Source organism: Lissotriton vulgaris, chromosome 2_1 (assembly GCF_964263255.1).
Source record: "Lissotriton vulgaris chromosome 2_1, aLisVul1.2, whole genome shotgun sequence".
In the NCBI taxonomy this organism is placed as follows: domain Eukaryota; kingdom Metazoa; phylum Chordata; class Amphibia; order Caudata; family Salamandridae; genus Lissotriton; species Lissotriton vulgaris.
Window position 1 is genome coordinate 1,134,410,631 of NC_141687.1, and position 12,788 is coordinate 1,134,423,418.

Below are 12,788 nucleotides of genomic sequence, written 5' to 3' on the forward strand. Positions count from 1 at the left end.
GGAAATCAGGAAGTGTTGACCGCCATTTTGACACTGCGAGTAAATATATTGTTAAAAATAATTGTTATAAATTAATTCGTATTGATAAACATTGTCTGCGCCATCTCGCTTTTTTTCCAATGCCACACTTTTGTCGTGCACGGCAGCCATTTTAGATGCCTTGACCCGACCCACTCTCTGCACGCCGCCGATCCTCAGCATGGCTCCCCACCCTCGCAAGCATCTCCCCCATGCACTGGTCACCCCCGCTCTCTGTCTTATGCATGGGCCATAAACCTCCCCCCATCTGCGCTGCTCTTCCCTGAGAATCACACCCTGTGCCTGCCCGACACCTCCCTTTCACCCTATTCACTAACGCACCCTCTGACAATCCTGTTCCTCTGTGTCTGATTGTCCAGGCCGGTCCCAGGCTATCACCTAGCCCTGCGGATGTAGTTTATGGCCTCAACTGTAAAGAATCACCCCTCTTCAAAGGAGTTACAGTAGATCAAGGCCCCCACCCGATGAGATCCGTCACACCACACGCGTTCCTACTATCTGATAACGATCCTGTATTGTGATTGGGGAGGGGATTCTCACTGTGAGGGTGTGTGGGACTGAGCCTGAAGCGGAAGATTCCAGGGATGCCTTTTTATACATCAAAGTCTTCACAATTATGTGTCACATTAAAAATATATAGCACTCCAACAAAGTAGTAGGATTATAACACTTTAATAACTTATAAATATATACAACGCACCAAAAACAGTAAACACGTTAAAAAAAAATTTTTTAAACAGAAGCAACAATGGTCAGTAGCGGTCTGTTGTGCGAATAGTCCGAAGGCAGCACAACGTGCTGAGTTCTGGACGGCACCCAGGTGATGTCCTTTACTTGCTGCACTGGTTTTGGTATCCTACACTGCTGCTCCGAAAAACGGTGTGGGGCGCCCGGGGGGGGGGGGGGGGGGTGGGGGGGGAGGCGGCGTGAACGGGCCTCCCCAGGTGGAGGCTCGTCTGCTGTAGTGGGGCGCCCCTTTAGCGTTTCACTTGCCATTCAGCGGTTTTCCGCCCGCTTTTGCTGCACTGTGCCTCGTCAGTAGCGGTCTGTTGTGCGAATAGTCCAAAGGCAGCACAACGCGCTGAGATCTGGACGGCACCCAGGTGATGTTCTTTACTTGCCGCACTGGTTTTGGCATCCTACAATGCTGCTCTGAAAAACGGCATGGGGCGCCCCGGGGGGGGGGGGGGGGGGGGGGGGATGGCGGCGTGAATGGGCCTCCCCAGGTGGAGGCTCGTCTGCTGTAGTGGGGCGCCCCTTTAGCGTTTCACTTGCCATTCAGCGTTTTTCCGCCCGCTTTTGCTGCACTGTGCCTCATCCGCCATTCAGCTGTTTACCGCTCGCTCTTGCGGCTACAGTGTCTCGCTCACATTCTAGTTGAATTGCGCCCACTCTTGCGGTGCAGCGATAGGCGTCTGCCACAGGACTCTTAAAATGGCGGCCGGCTCTTCGGATTTGGGCCTGGTCCACTAAAATGGCCCTGGGACACCTTGGAACTCGGACGCTTGTCTCTGCTAGGGCTTGGGCCCCATTCTCGAAAGCGTCCCCTCAGCCTTGAAGATTCTACAAAAGTCTTGGGAGCCCCCGACTCCCGCAGGCTTCCGGTGGGGAGCGGCTGCCATGATTGCTTGCGGAATGGCCACGACGGAGCTACGAGATGGTGGTGCTCTCATGCTGACGCCAGCTTCAGTCTGAAACATCCAGAAACACTGTAGACTATCAATTCGATGAGTTCCGGTGGAGCCCCAACATGACCCGGTAGGGAAGAACTTGCCCTCCCCTTTTTTGAGTGATGGTTCTTGTTGCCTGTCCCCTCTGTTGTCATCTAACGGAACCTTTTTGGATTGCCGAGTGAGAAAAAAAAAGGTGGGGCTTTCATCGTTTGGGAAAAAAAAATGTTTTAATCCAATGAAAAGTGTTATTTTTGGGTCATATGATCAAGCATTTCATCATTAGGAAACCAAAAGTAAAATGAACCAATGAAAAGTTTTATAAACAAGTCACATGACCTGTTATGCGGCTTTGGGCTATAAAAAGCCTACAAAATCCGTTGGCCTGTGAGGCGGTGTCAGTAGCGGACCGATGTGCGAATAGGACGAAGGCAGCCCAACGCGCCGAGATCCGGATGGCACCGAGGTGGTGTCCAGCAAGTTGCCACACTGGTGTGGCCATCCTACAATGCTGCGCCGAAAGACGGCGTGTCCAGCTGAGTTGCGGTTACTCTTGCTGCTACAGTACGCCGAAAGCAGCACAACGCGCCGAGATCCGGATGGCACCGAGGTGGTGTCCAGCAAGTTTCACTGGTGTGGCCATCCTACAATGCTGCGCCGAAAGACGGCGTGGGGTGCCCGGGGGGGGGGGAGAGGCGGCGTACGGACCTCTTCCACCTCCCCATATAAAGGCACCTCATCTGCAGTGGGGCGCCTCTTAGCGTTTCACTTGCCTTCCTGCAGAGTTCTGCCCGCTCTTGCGGCACAGTGCCTCTCCCTCCATCCAGCTGAGTTTCGCCCGCTCTTGCGGTACAGCGTCTCGCCCGCCATCCAGCTGAGTTTCTCCCGCTCTTGCGGTACAGTGACTCGAACGCGCCGAGATCCGGATGGCACCGAGGTGGTGTCCAGCAAGTTTCACTGGTGTGGCCATCCTACAATGCTGCGCCGAAAGACGGCGTGGGGTGGCCGGGGGGGGGGAGGCAGCGCAAACGGGCCTCTCCCTCCTCCCGAGGTGGAGGCACCTCATCTGCAGTGGGGCGCCTCTTAGCGTTTCACTTGCCTTTCAGCTGAGTTCCGCCCGCTTTTGCGGTACAGTGACTCACCCGCTATCTAGCTGAATTGCGGCTACTCTTGTGGTGCAGCAATAGCCGGCTGCAACAGGACTCTCAAAATGGTGGCCAGCTCTTTGGATTTGGGCCTGGACCACTAAAATGGCTCTAGGATACCTTGGAACTCGGACGCTTGCCTGCTAGGGCATGGGCCCCATTCACGAAAGCGTCCCCTCTTTTGACTGATTGTTCTTGTTGACTATTTCTTCTGTTGTCATTTAACGGAACCTTTTTGGACTGCCGAAAAGGGTTCTGGTCTGACCGCTGGTTGGTGGAGACATTTTGACTATATCCTGGACCTGTCCGGCCTCGCCCAAAATGGCGCCGGTATAAATGGGGCTCGTAACTCCTTGTTGTGTACTGTTTGCCCAACCTTGATATCACGAGATACGTATGCAGTTTTGAAGCACATGGCGGGCGGGGACGAGAATTGATTGAACATTTGGACATCCCTATTGATATTAAGTTCTGATGTGTTATTGATTACTGTACTATTGAAAGTTCAAATTAACGTCACCTATGGTACTTGCCCGCAAATGTATATCTAGATAATTTTATTGTAACTGGCCCTGTCGTACTTTAATTATAAAATGTACATCCACCGATTCCGCAAATGTTAGACACCCTAGTTCTTGCAACCTAATGGGTCGCCCTTTACGGTCTTCTACAGTGTAAATCTTCCCTCATCATATACGATTCCAGTTTGTTCCGTGGCCGGCCCACGTGGTTATAGGCCCGTATTTGTATACTGACATTTTCACAATAAAGGTTTTTAAAACAAAACATGGTAGTAGTACCTACATTGGTAAAGTTTTGAATAATAGCCACTGTTTTCGAATCAGTAAAAGGCAAGTGAAATAAATGAGTCCAATTACATGACGGTTAAAAGGTATAATACGCAGGAACGCAGTAAAGATAAATGGTGAAGGGCTGTTGTGTTTTCTACTCCTGCAACATAAAGTGATCGATAAGAATCTGATATTCATGCCTATCAGCGACTAAGACAGCAGTCCAAACCTCTTTTCTTCAACGGCTCCCTCATGGGACGAAGAAACGCCCTTTTCATATGACCAAGCCTTTCATCATTAGAATAACAAAAGTAAAATGAACCAATGAAAAGTTTTATTAACAAGTCACATGAACTGTTATGCTTACATTACTCGCTGCGCGCCGCGCTCTGGATCGCTTCCGGGAAGCTGCGCCTCGCGCACCGGAGCACTTCCGGGTGCGCTAACGCGGCGCGTCATATGACGCATTACGCGACAACGCAGGTCCAGAATATAGTCAAAATGTCTCCACCAACCCCTTTCAGTAGTCCAAAAAGTTCTGTTAAATGACAACAGAAGGGACAGGCAACAAGAACCTTCAGTCAAAGAGGGGAGGGCAAGTTCTTCTCTACCGTGTCACGTTGGGGCTCCACCGGAACTGATCGAATTGGTAGTCTACAGTGTTTCTGGATGTTTCAGATTGAAGCTGGCGTCAGCATGAGCGCACCCCGTGGCTACGTCGTGGCTATTCCGCGAGCAATCATGGCAGTCGCTCGCCACCGGAAGTCTGCAGGAGTCGGGGGCCCCAGTGACTTTTGTAGAATCTTCAAGGCTGAGGGGACGCTTTTGGGAATGGGGTCCATGCCCTAGCAATCAAGCGTCCGAGTTCCATGGTGTCCCAGGGCCATTTTAGTGGACCAGGCCTAAATCCGAAGAGTCGGCCGCCATTTTGAGAGTCCTGTTGCAGCCGCCTATCGCTGCACCGCAAGAGTGGGCACAATTCAAGTGGATGGTGGGCGAGACGCTGTAGCAGCAAGAGAGGGCGCAACTCAGCTGGTTGCGTGAAGCGCTGGGGTGTACCTGAAAAACCTCCACCTGGGGAGGTGGGGGAGGCTCGTTCGCACCGCCTCTCCCTTCTAGTGCATCCCACGCCGTCTCCTGGCGCAAGAATATGAGATGGTCGGACTAGGGCACCGCAGGACGTGTCTTCAGGTCAAACGGATTGCGGGACAATGTTCAGAATGGAAGAGTCACCAAAAGGCAAAAAGTTCCGCTTGACCCCGGGAGCCGCCCGCCTATGTCGGGGGCGATCTCAGGCCACACCAGGGCAACAAGACTTGGGGAGGGGGTCGGAGCCAAGCGCCCCCTCCGAGTCCACGCCATCACACCGCTCCTCGGGGGCCTCCGTCAAGCGGTTCAGGGAGGCACCGCATCACATTGTTTTCCAATGCAGTAAGGTCCACAAACAGCCCCCACTTACTTTGAGAATAGTGAAGCTGCAGCAGGTGCAAATAAGCTTCAGACAGTGTTACAAGCGCTGCTCAGAACTCTCAACTATGGCACCCAACATCCAGGACTTATGCCATTTGTGCAAGGCAGTGACATCGAAGCAACTCAGGGACCAAGGAACATACCATATCCAGAGTCCTTCCCACAGCGTCTGCCTTCCTTCTTACCTAGTTATGGTTCTTTCACTCCCCCTCCAGGCTTTTAGTCTGTGGATGGAAAACCATGAACCTACACTCACGTATGAAAATCTTACTATTGATGCTTGACTGAGGCCAAGGAGATCAGAGTGCATGAGCCTCATGCTCGATCGATTGAGCTAGCCGGATCAGGCAACAAAAAGGTGGTGGTGGCGGCATCAGCAAGGCATCCTCACACACAACTTGTCGGACATCAGCTCTGCATGTACTGGGGACGAGTCTTGGCGCATGGTGTCGTCCCCGGGCAATTTGCACAACGGTCCTCCACTCCTAGGCCGCCAGCTATGCTACCTCGACAGGAACAGTGATGGATGTTGCAGCAGGCTGCCATGTAAATAGTTATTTAATAAAAACGTTTTACCCTGTTACTTTGCTGGTGTGTTGTATATATTTATAATATTTTCATAGGGTTTGTCGTTATTTTGGGCGGGGTGGGCGGCGGAGCCGAGCTGTCTTGCAGCCATCATGGTGTCGAGCTCAGTTCATCTCACTAGTTTCGTATTTCTCATGAGGGGTTGTTCCTAATGTTTCTATTTTAGCGAAGTCAAAAAGAGATCCCATTAGTGGCCTACTGATTTTGCTCGATTCCTTTTGTTTTTTTAAACGATTTTTCACTATCTGCAAAGACTAAACAGAGTATTGCGACTCTGTGCTTGTTTGTAAATAGAGAATGAACCAAAGAGAACCAATTCTAAAACAGTAAATGCTTGGCTAACAATCAATCAAATGGAGAGGGAAACAGGCACGATGGGTTACAACGGGGGCAAAGGCTTGCGTTACCTACCCTTCACTATCTGCAAAGAGAGAATACTCCTAAAAGAAAAGAGGAGGGGGGGAAGAGGGGGCAGCGTTCAAAGCACATCAGCGTGCATAAACATGAAAATGTTTTTACCTACCACGTACTTGACATTTTACAGCTTTTGATATTTGCTATTAAAAAACCATTGAAATTCACTGAAAAGACCAAAGGTTATAGACCATATATAGTTAGGAATTGCATTTACAAAACCTTGAAAATTCACAGAAAAAACCATAGGTATAGACCATATATAGTTAGGGATTAGCATTTACAAAACCTTAATTTACTCGCACAAAACCATTGAAATTCGCATATATAGTTAGTTGAACTAACTATATATCGCGCACCCGCAATCCACTGCTGATGATGTCACATATTACATCATTCATGACATGGTCAGTGACATCACTGATGACATCACTGATGACATCTCAAATGACATCACTGATGACATCACTGATGACAACACCCAGTGACTGTATGTTTCTGTAAAGTTAAAATATGTCTTACATATTGAAGAATGAGTGGATGTATAAGTGTCTGGATGAAGGATTTAGTAGGTGCATGACTGACTGTATGAGTGAGTGATTTAATGCGTCTCACTGAGTGCATGGGTTAGTGACTAAACTGTCTTAATTTGTGCATCATTATGTCTGTTGTTCTGTAAACTGCTGCATGTGTTGATCAGTAGCTATATGAGTAACTATATGGGTTATTGATTGGTTTCCCAAGTATTTGTATGGGAGACTGAGTGTGTGTGTGGGTGGCTGGGAGGTGTGTGACTCTGTGCATAGATGTTTGAGTAGTTGATTCACTATATGTATGGGTTCAAAAGTGCATGTGGAAACAGCTGTATGGGCGGTTGACTGTCTGCATGAGTGTATTGGTGATTGAATGGATTTCTCAGTGCTACATGTCAAAGTAAGTACATATGTAAAACACAGTACATGTGAGAGTTGACATATATAAATAACTGTGCATAAGAGCCAGTGAATGTGTGAGTGGCTGTATGGATCATTGTGAACTTGTATCAGGGATTGTATAAGAGAGTATATATGTGTTAGTATATGTTTGAATAAGTAAGGTGTGTATAACTGTATAGTTGAGGAAATGGAGGTGTGATTGATTCTTTGCATGACTGACTAGGTGTGTGAGTAACTCCATGGATGAGTGACAGTCTGTGAGTGTCTGTTTACACTGATTGTATCTAAAGTTATATTAGAGTCTGAAGAGGTTCATCGTATTATCACATGAATGATATCATCAGTGATGTGATCAGTGATGTCATTTGAGGTGTCATCAGTGATGTCATCAGTGATGTCATTTGAGATGTCATCAGTGATGTCCTCAGTGATGTCACTGACCATGTCATGAATGATGTAATATGTGACATCATCAGCAGTGGATTGCGGGTGCGCGATATATAGTTAGTGCAACTAACTATATATGCGAATTTCAATGGTTTTGTGCGAGTAAATTAAGGTTTTGTAAATGCTAATCCCTAACTATATATGGTCTATAACCTATGGTTTTTTCAGTGAATTTTCAAGGTTTTGTAAATGCTAATTCCTAACTATATATGGTCTATAACCTATGGTTTTTTCAGTGAATATATATATATATATATATAGAAACAAATGCCCAAAAGCTTTTGAAGGGGCACTCGACAGCAAGCCTGCCTACTGGACAGCAAACCTGCCTTTCAGCATTGTCCTTTTCACGTTGCCTCTTCATCCTGGTAACTTTTGACACACCCAACGCGCTTCAAAGCAATTAAGCCTCTTCATCAGGGGTTTAGCGTGTAATCATGGCGCAATGACAACTCCATTTTATGCACGCAGTATTTATCGATTAGTGGCCCCACGTGGGCCGCGCTAAGTGCCCATACAAACAGACTGCATGCTGGGACATGTGGTTCATGAAGTAAACAGTTATTTCCCTAAGTGGGAATGGGAATGTCCCAGCAAGCAGGGGAGCGCACCGGGCGTGCAATGCGACGTGCGCACGGAAAGCTGATTGGCTCTCGGGTGTCTGTAAACATTCCAAACAGTCCGGAGCAGCCTCCATCTTGTGTCTCGGTTGGATCGAGACACAAGAGGTGGCAAAAACAAAGAGGGGAATGACCAAAAGGGGGCACGATAGACCCTCCATGACCCCCTAGGTTTGATGTGGGGGCCATAAAAGGGCCCCGCGGGGCAAAAAAAAATATTTTTTTTTTCCGATTTGCGCGGGGGGAGCCCCCGGTATGCGCCACCGGGGAGCGTACCATAGGGAAAAAAGAATGATAGAGTTTTCAAAAAATTTGGCATTTTTTTTATAAATGGGAGGTTGTTCTAAAAAGAACCGTTTTTTTTATTCTTTTTGTTGTTTTATATTTTTGTATTGTTTTTTTGAACATTTTTTACTTTTTTTGGCTTTCTGAACACTTTTATATTTATTTATTTATTTGCTTGTAAAGCGCCTGAGTCAATTCCCGAAGGGATATCTCTGCGCTGTTGCTTGCATTTAGGCAGTTTACTGTATGAATTGAAGCCGAAGAGGGAGATTGGATAGAATTTATGGCAAGGTAAAGAGGTAGGTTTTCAGTTTTTTCCTAAATGGTTCTGGATTCCTGATCTGTTTCAGTTCGGTGGGTAGGGAGTTCCAGAGGATAGGTCCTTTATAAGACAGGGCTCGGCCTCCCTGTCTGGCTCTTCTTATCTTTGGGACCTGTAGCAGTAGATGGTTGCTAGAACGTAGTGTACGTCCAGGGGTGTATGGTACAAATTTTTCTTTTAGATATTTGGGACTAGTACCAAACAAGCATCTGTGTATCATGTTACAGATTTAAAATTTGATGCGCTGCTTTACAGGAAGCCAGTGAAGTTGGCGAAGTAAAGGGCGGGAAGGCGTTCTGTGGGGGGGCATTGAGGGCCAGTCTAGCTGCTGTATTTTGGACAACCTGAAGTTTATCTAGCTGTTCTTCATTTGCCGATAAGTATAGTCCGTTGCAATAGTCCATTCTGCTTATTATAAGAGTTTGGATGAGAGTTTTTCTGTGGTTATCTGGCAGAAATGGAAAGACACGTCTCAGAAGCCCCACCACATGGAGGCAAGCACCTGCCACTTGTGTGGTGTGCTCTTTGAGCAGGAGCGCCTGATCTAGCTTGACGCCAAGGTTTTTCGCTATTGGTTTAGGGTTAGGGACAGGGCCTAGCTCCAGGGGCCACCATTCTGGGGACCAAAGAAGAGTCGCCCCTCCAAACAGCATGACCTCGGTTTTGGACACATTGCATTGAAGAAAATTTTTAGCCATCCAATGTGCTACTGCTGTTTAATTCCTGGAATAGTGGTAGTTTACTAGGTATTGGCGCCAATAGGGGATGTGCACCTGTCCAAGATTTGGATACTCAATTGTAATGGTTATACGGTGCTACAAGGAGAAGAGAACCACTACCCTCTTCTGGTTTAGGCAAAGCCACAAAATTGTTTGGAACTCCTTAGCACACGTTAAGTAAATTGTAATCAATCTTATACATGTGTTTTCACCATACAGTTCACATAAAATTAAATTCTCAATCCTTTTGTTCAGGTTTGTAGCTTTATTTTCAGGAGACGTCACAGCCAACACGTGTTTCGTCGGTTTGGGGAATGTAACCCCCGACTTTCTCAAGGCTATTCTCCACTCTTTCCGTAGATATAATTTGAGGTGATACTTCCAACCCTCAGTGGGGTTCTTGTAAAGATGAGGAAAATACAAAAGAATTTTCTTTCCAGCGTTGACCAAGATGTTGGTTCAATCTCGGATGAGCTTGTTGCCGTGTTCTTAAGCGGGAGATAATAAGTCCCGTCTGCTCCGTATATGTTGCAGTACTGCAACATATACGGAGCAGACGGGACTTATTATCTCCCGCTTAAGAACACGGCAACAAGCTCATCCGAGATTGAACCAACATCTTGGTCAACGCTGGAAAGAAAATTCTTTTGTATTTTCCTCATCTTTACAAGAACCCCACTGAGGGTTGGAACTATCACCTCAAATTATATCTACGGAAAGAGTGGAGAATAGCCTTGAGAAAGTCGGGGGTTACATTCCCCAAACCGACGAAACACGTGTTGGCTGTGACGTCTCCTGAAAATAAAGCTACAAACCTGAACAAAAGGATTGAGAATTTAATTTTATGTGAACTGTATGGTGAAAACACATGTATAAGATTGATTACAATTTACTTAACGTGTGCTAAGGAGTTCCAAACAATGTGCTACTGCTCTCATCCCGTTAGCAAATGATGATAGAATTGCTGGTGTGAAAGTTTGAAAAGGAAACAGAAGCTGGGTGTCATCAGCGTATGACACCGGAGTGAATCCGAAAGATCTTATCAGATTTGCTAAGGGGGCCACATAAATGTTAAAAAGCGTGGGGCTAAGGCATGAGCCCTGTGGCACTCCCTTAGTTAGCACTCTTGATGGAGAGGAATGAGAGCCCAGTCTGACACCTTGAGTTCGGCCAGAAAGAAAGCTTTGCAGCCATGATAGAGCCGTTCCTCCTACCCTCGCATCACTCAGTCTTTCGAGAAGAAGTTCATGTGATACCGTGTCGAAGGCAGTGGATAGATCTAACAGCACTAAAATCACTGATTCCCCCCTGTCCAGTGACATCCTGATGTTGTCGGTCACGGAGAGGAGGGCTGATTCAGTGCTGTGATTGGGCCTAAAACCAGATTGGGATGGGTCCAGGCCTTCCGCTGCCTCAATGTATTTTGACAGGTAGGTGTTAACATGCTTCTCTGTAAGTTTACTGAGGTAGGGTAGGAAGGAGATGGGTCTGAGATTTGATAGGTCAGACCAAGGTAGTGTGGTATTTTTCCGAATGGGGTTGACTACTGCTTGTTTCCACTCAGTTGGTACCTGTCCTTCGCTAAAGGAATTGATTTATGATGGTTTGTATAGATGGGCCTAGGAAGGAGTTTAGAGTGGCCATCATTTTCGCCGGTATGAGGTCATTAGGGGAGCCAGATTTTATATGGTTAGTTAGAAGGGGGAGATCGGTGTTGGACACTGGGGGAAAGGAGAGTAAAGATAATGTTTTCTGTTGCGATGCAGTGGGGACAGGGTTACCACAGTTGGTACTAGTGGCTTTCAAGATTTTATCATATATGGTGTTGATTTTACTCTCGAAAAAGAGGGATATCTCATTACAGAGTGGCAGTGAGAAGTCATCCGAGCTTACACAAGCTGTTGGTTTTACAAAGGATTCAAGTATCTTATATAATTCCTTCGAGGAATTACCTGCCTCTGACAGTTGTTGGGCCAGACTATTTTTGCGAGCCTTTCTGATGTTTTTATAGTATTTCGATTGGGCTTCTAAGTAGGCTTTCTTATCCTCTGCGAGGTGCGACCTCCTCCATTTTTTTCTAGTCTTCTACATCCTTGCTTCTCAGTTCTTAGTATGTCTGTGTACCATTTCTCCTTTTTGTGAGTGGGGAATTGTTTGTGAAGTTTTAGCGGGGCTAGCTTATCTATTGCTTCCATTAGAGAGTCATTGAATTTAGTGAGCGTATCTTCTACCTTATCTGTTTCAAGGGATATGGGTTTTTTCCAGATCTTCTGTAGTCCTTCTGTAGTGACTTTATGCCACTGACGTCGCCATATTGGAGGAAGAGTTTTGTTGGGTGGCCGTTTGTATGTTACAGGAAGGTCAAATTCTAACAGATAGTGGTCTGTCCAGTTCAACTGAGAGGTGGCTTTACAGGGCAAGGTGGGGCAGTACGAGAAAAGTAAGTCTAGAAGGTGTCCCCCTTCATGGGTGGGATCGGAATTGTGGAGTTGAAGCCCTATCGTAGACATGTCTGCAAGCAGAGCTTTTGTTTCTGTGAGTTCCGAGTTGTCTGCATGTATTTTTTGTATTTTTTATGGGGAGAAACAAAAAACAGGGAATTGTAAATGGCTCAACTGGAACATTTAGGGTTTTCTTGGACACTTATGGTTATTACCAGCAACCATGATAAGTTCGATACTTTGCTCACCATAGCAAAGTGTCTTGTTACAATATTTACACACGATTTTGTAATCGGCCTACTTAGGTTGAATAGTAGCCAATGTGTCTCTTGCCCCCGGACCCGATGGAGTGAGTTGTTTTGATGTTGAGGGTCTAGACGTTGATGGGGGTAGCTTACTGCAGAGGTCCCTTAACTCTGCATTAGAATAATTGTTTGGATGCAAACGCATCATGTGGCGAATCATTGTATGATTCCTGAAGGAATACTTTTTGTTAGGGTTCCCCCTGGACAACTCAGCACCACAAATTAAACAAGTCACCTTTGCAGCATTGGCTTTTTTAAAACCCCTTGGGATTTTGTAGAACTCCCAAATAAAGTACTCTTTTGGTTGGTAGGGCTGTTTATTTTCAGGCAGGAATTCCCTTCTCTGTTCCTCCTCTTCATCATTCTCCTCCTCATCCTCTTGACCACCAATGTAATCTTCTGGTGGTCTTTTAGATGGTGGTGGTGGTGGTGGTGGTGGTGGGGCAGATCCTCCTGTTGCTGCTGCTAATGTAGCCATTTCAAACTAGTAAAGAGTAGAGATAGAACTCCAAAAAGGTCTTCCTTAGTCAAATGATAAAGTCAGAATAAGGAAAAAAGGTGGGGGCTTTCATCATTTGGAAAACAAAACTGTTCTGG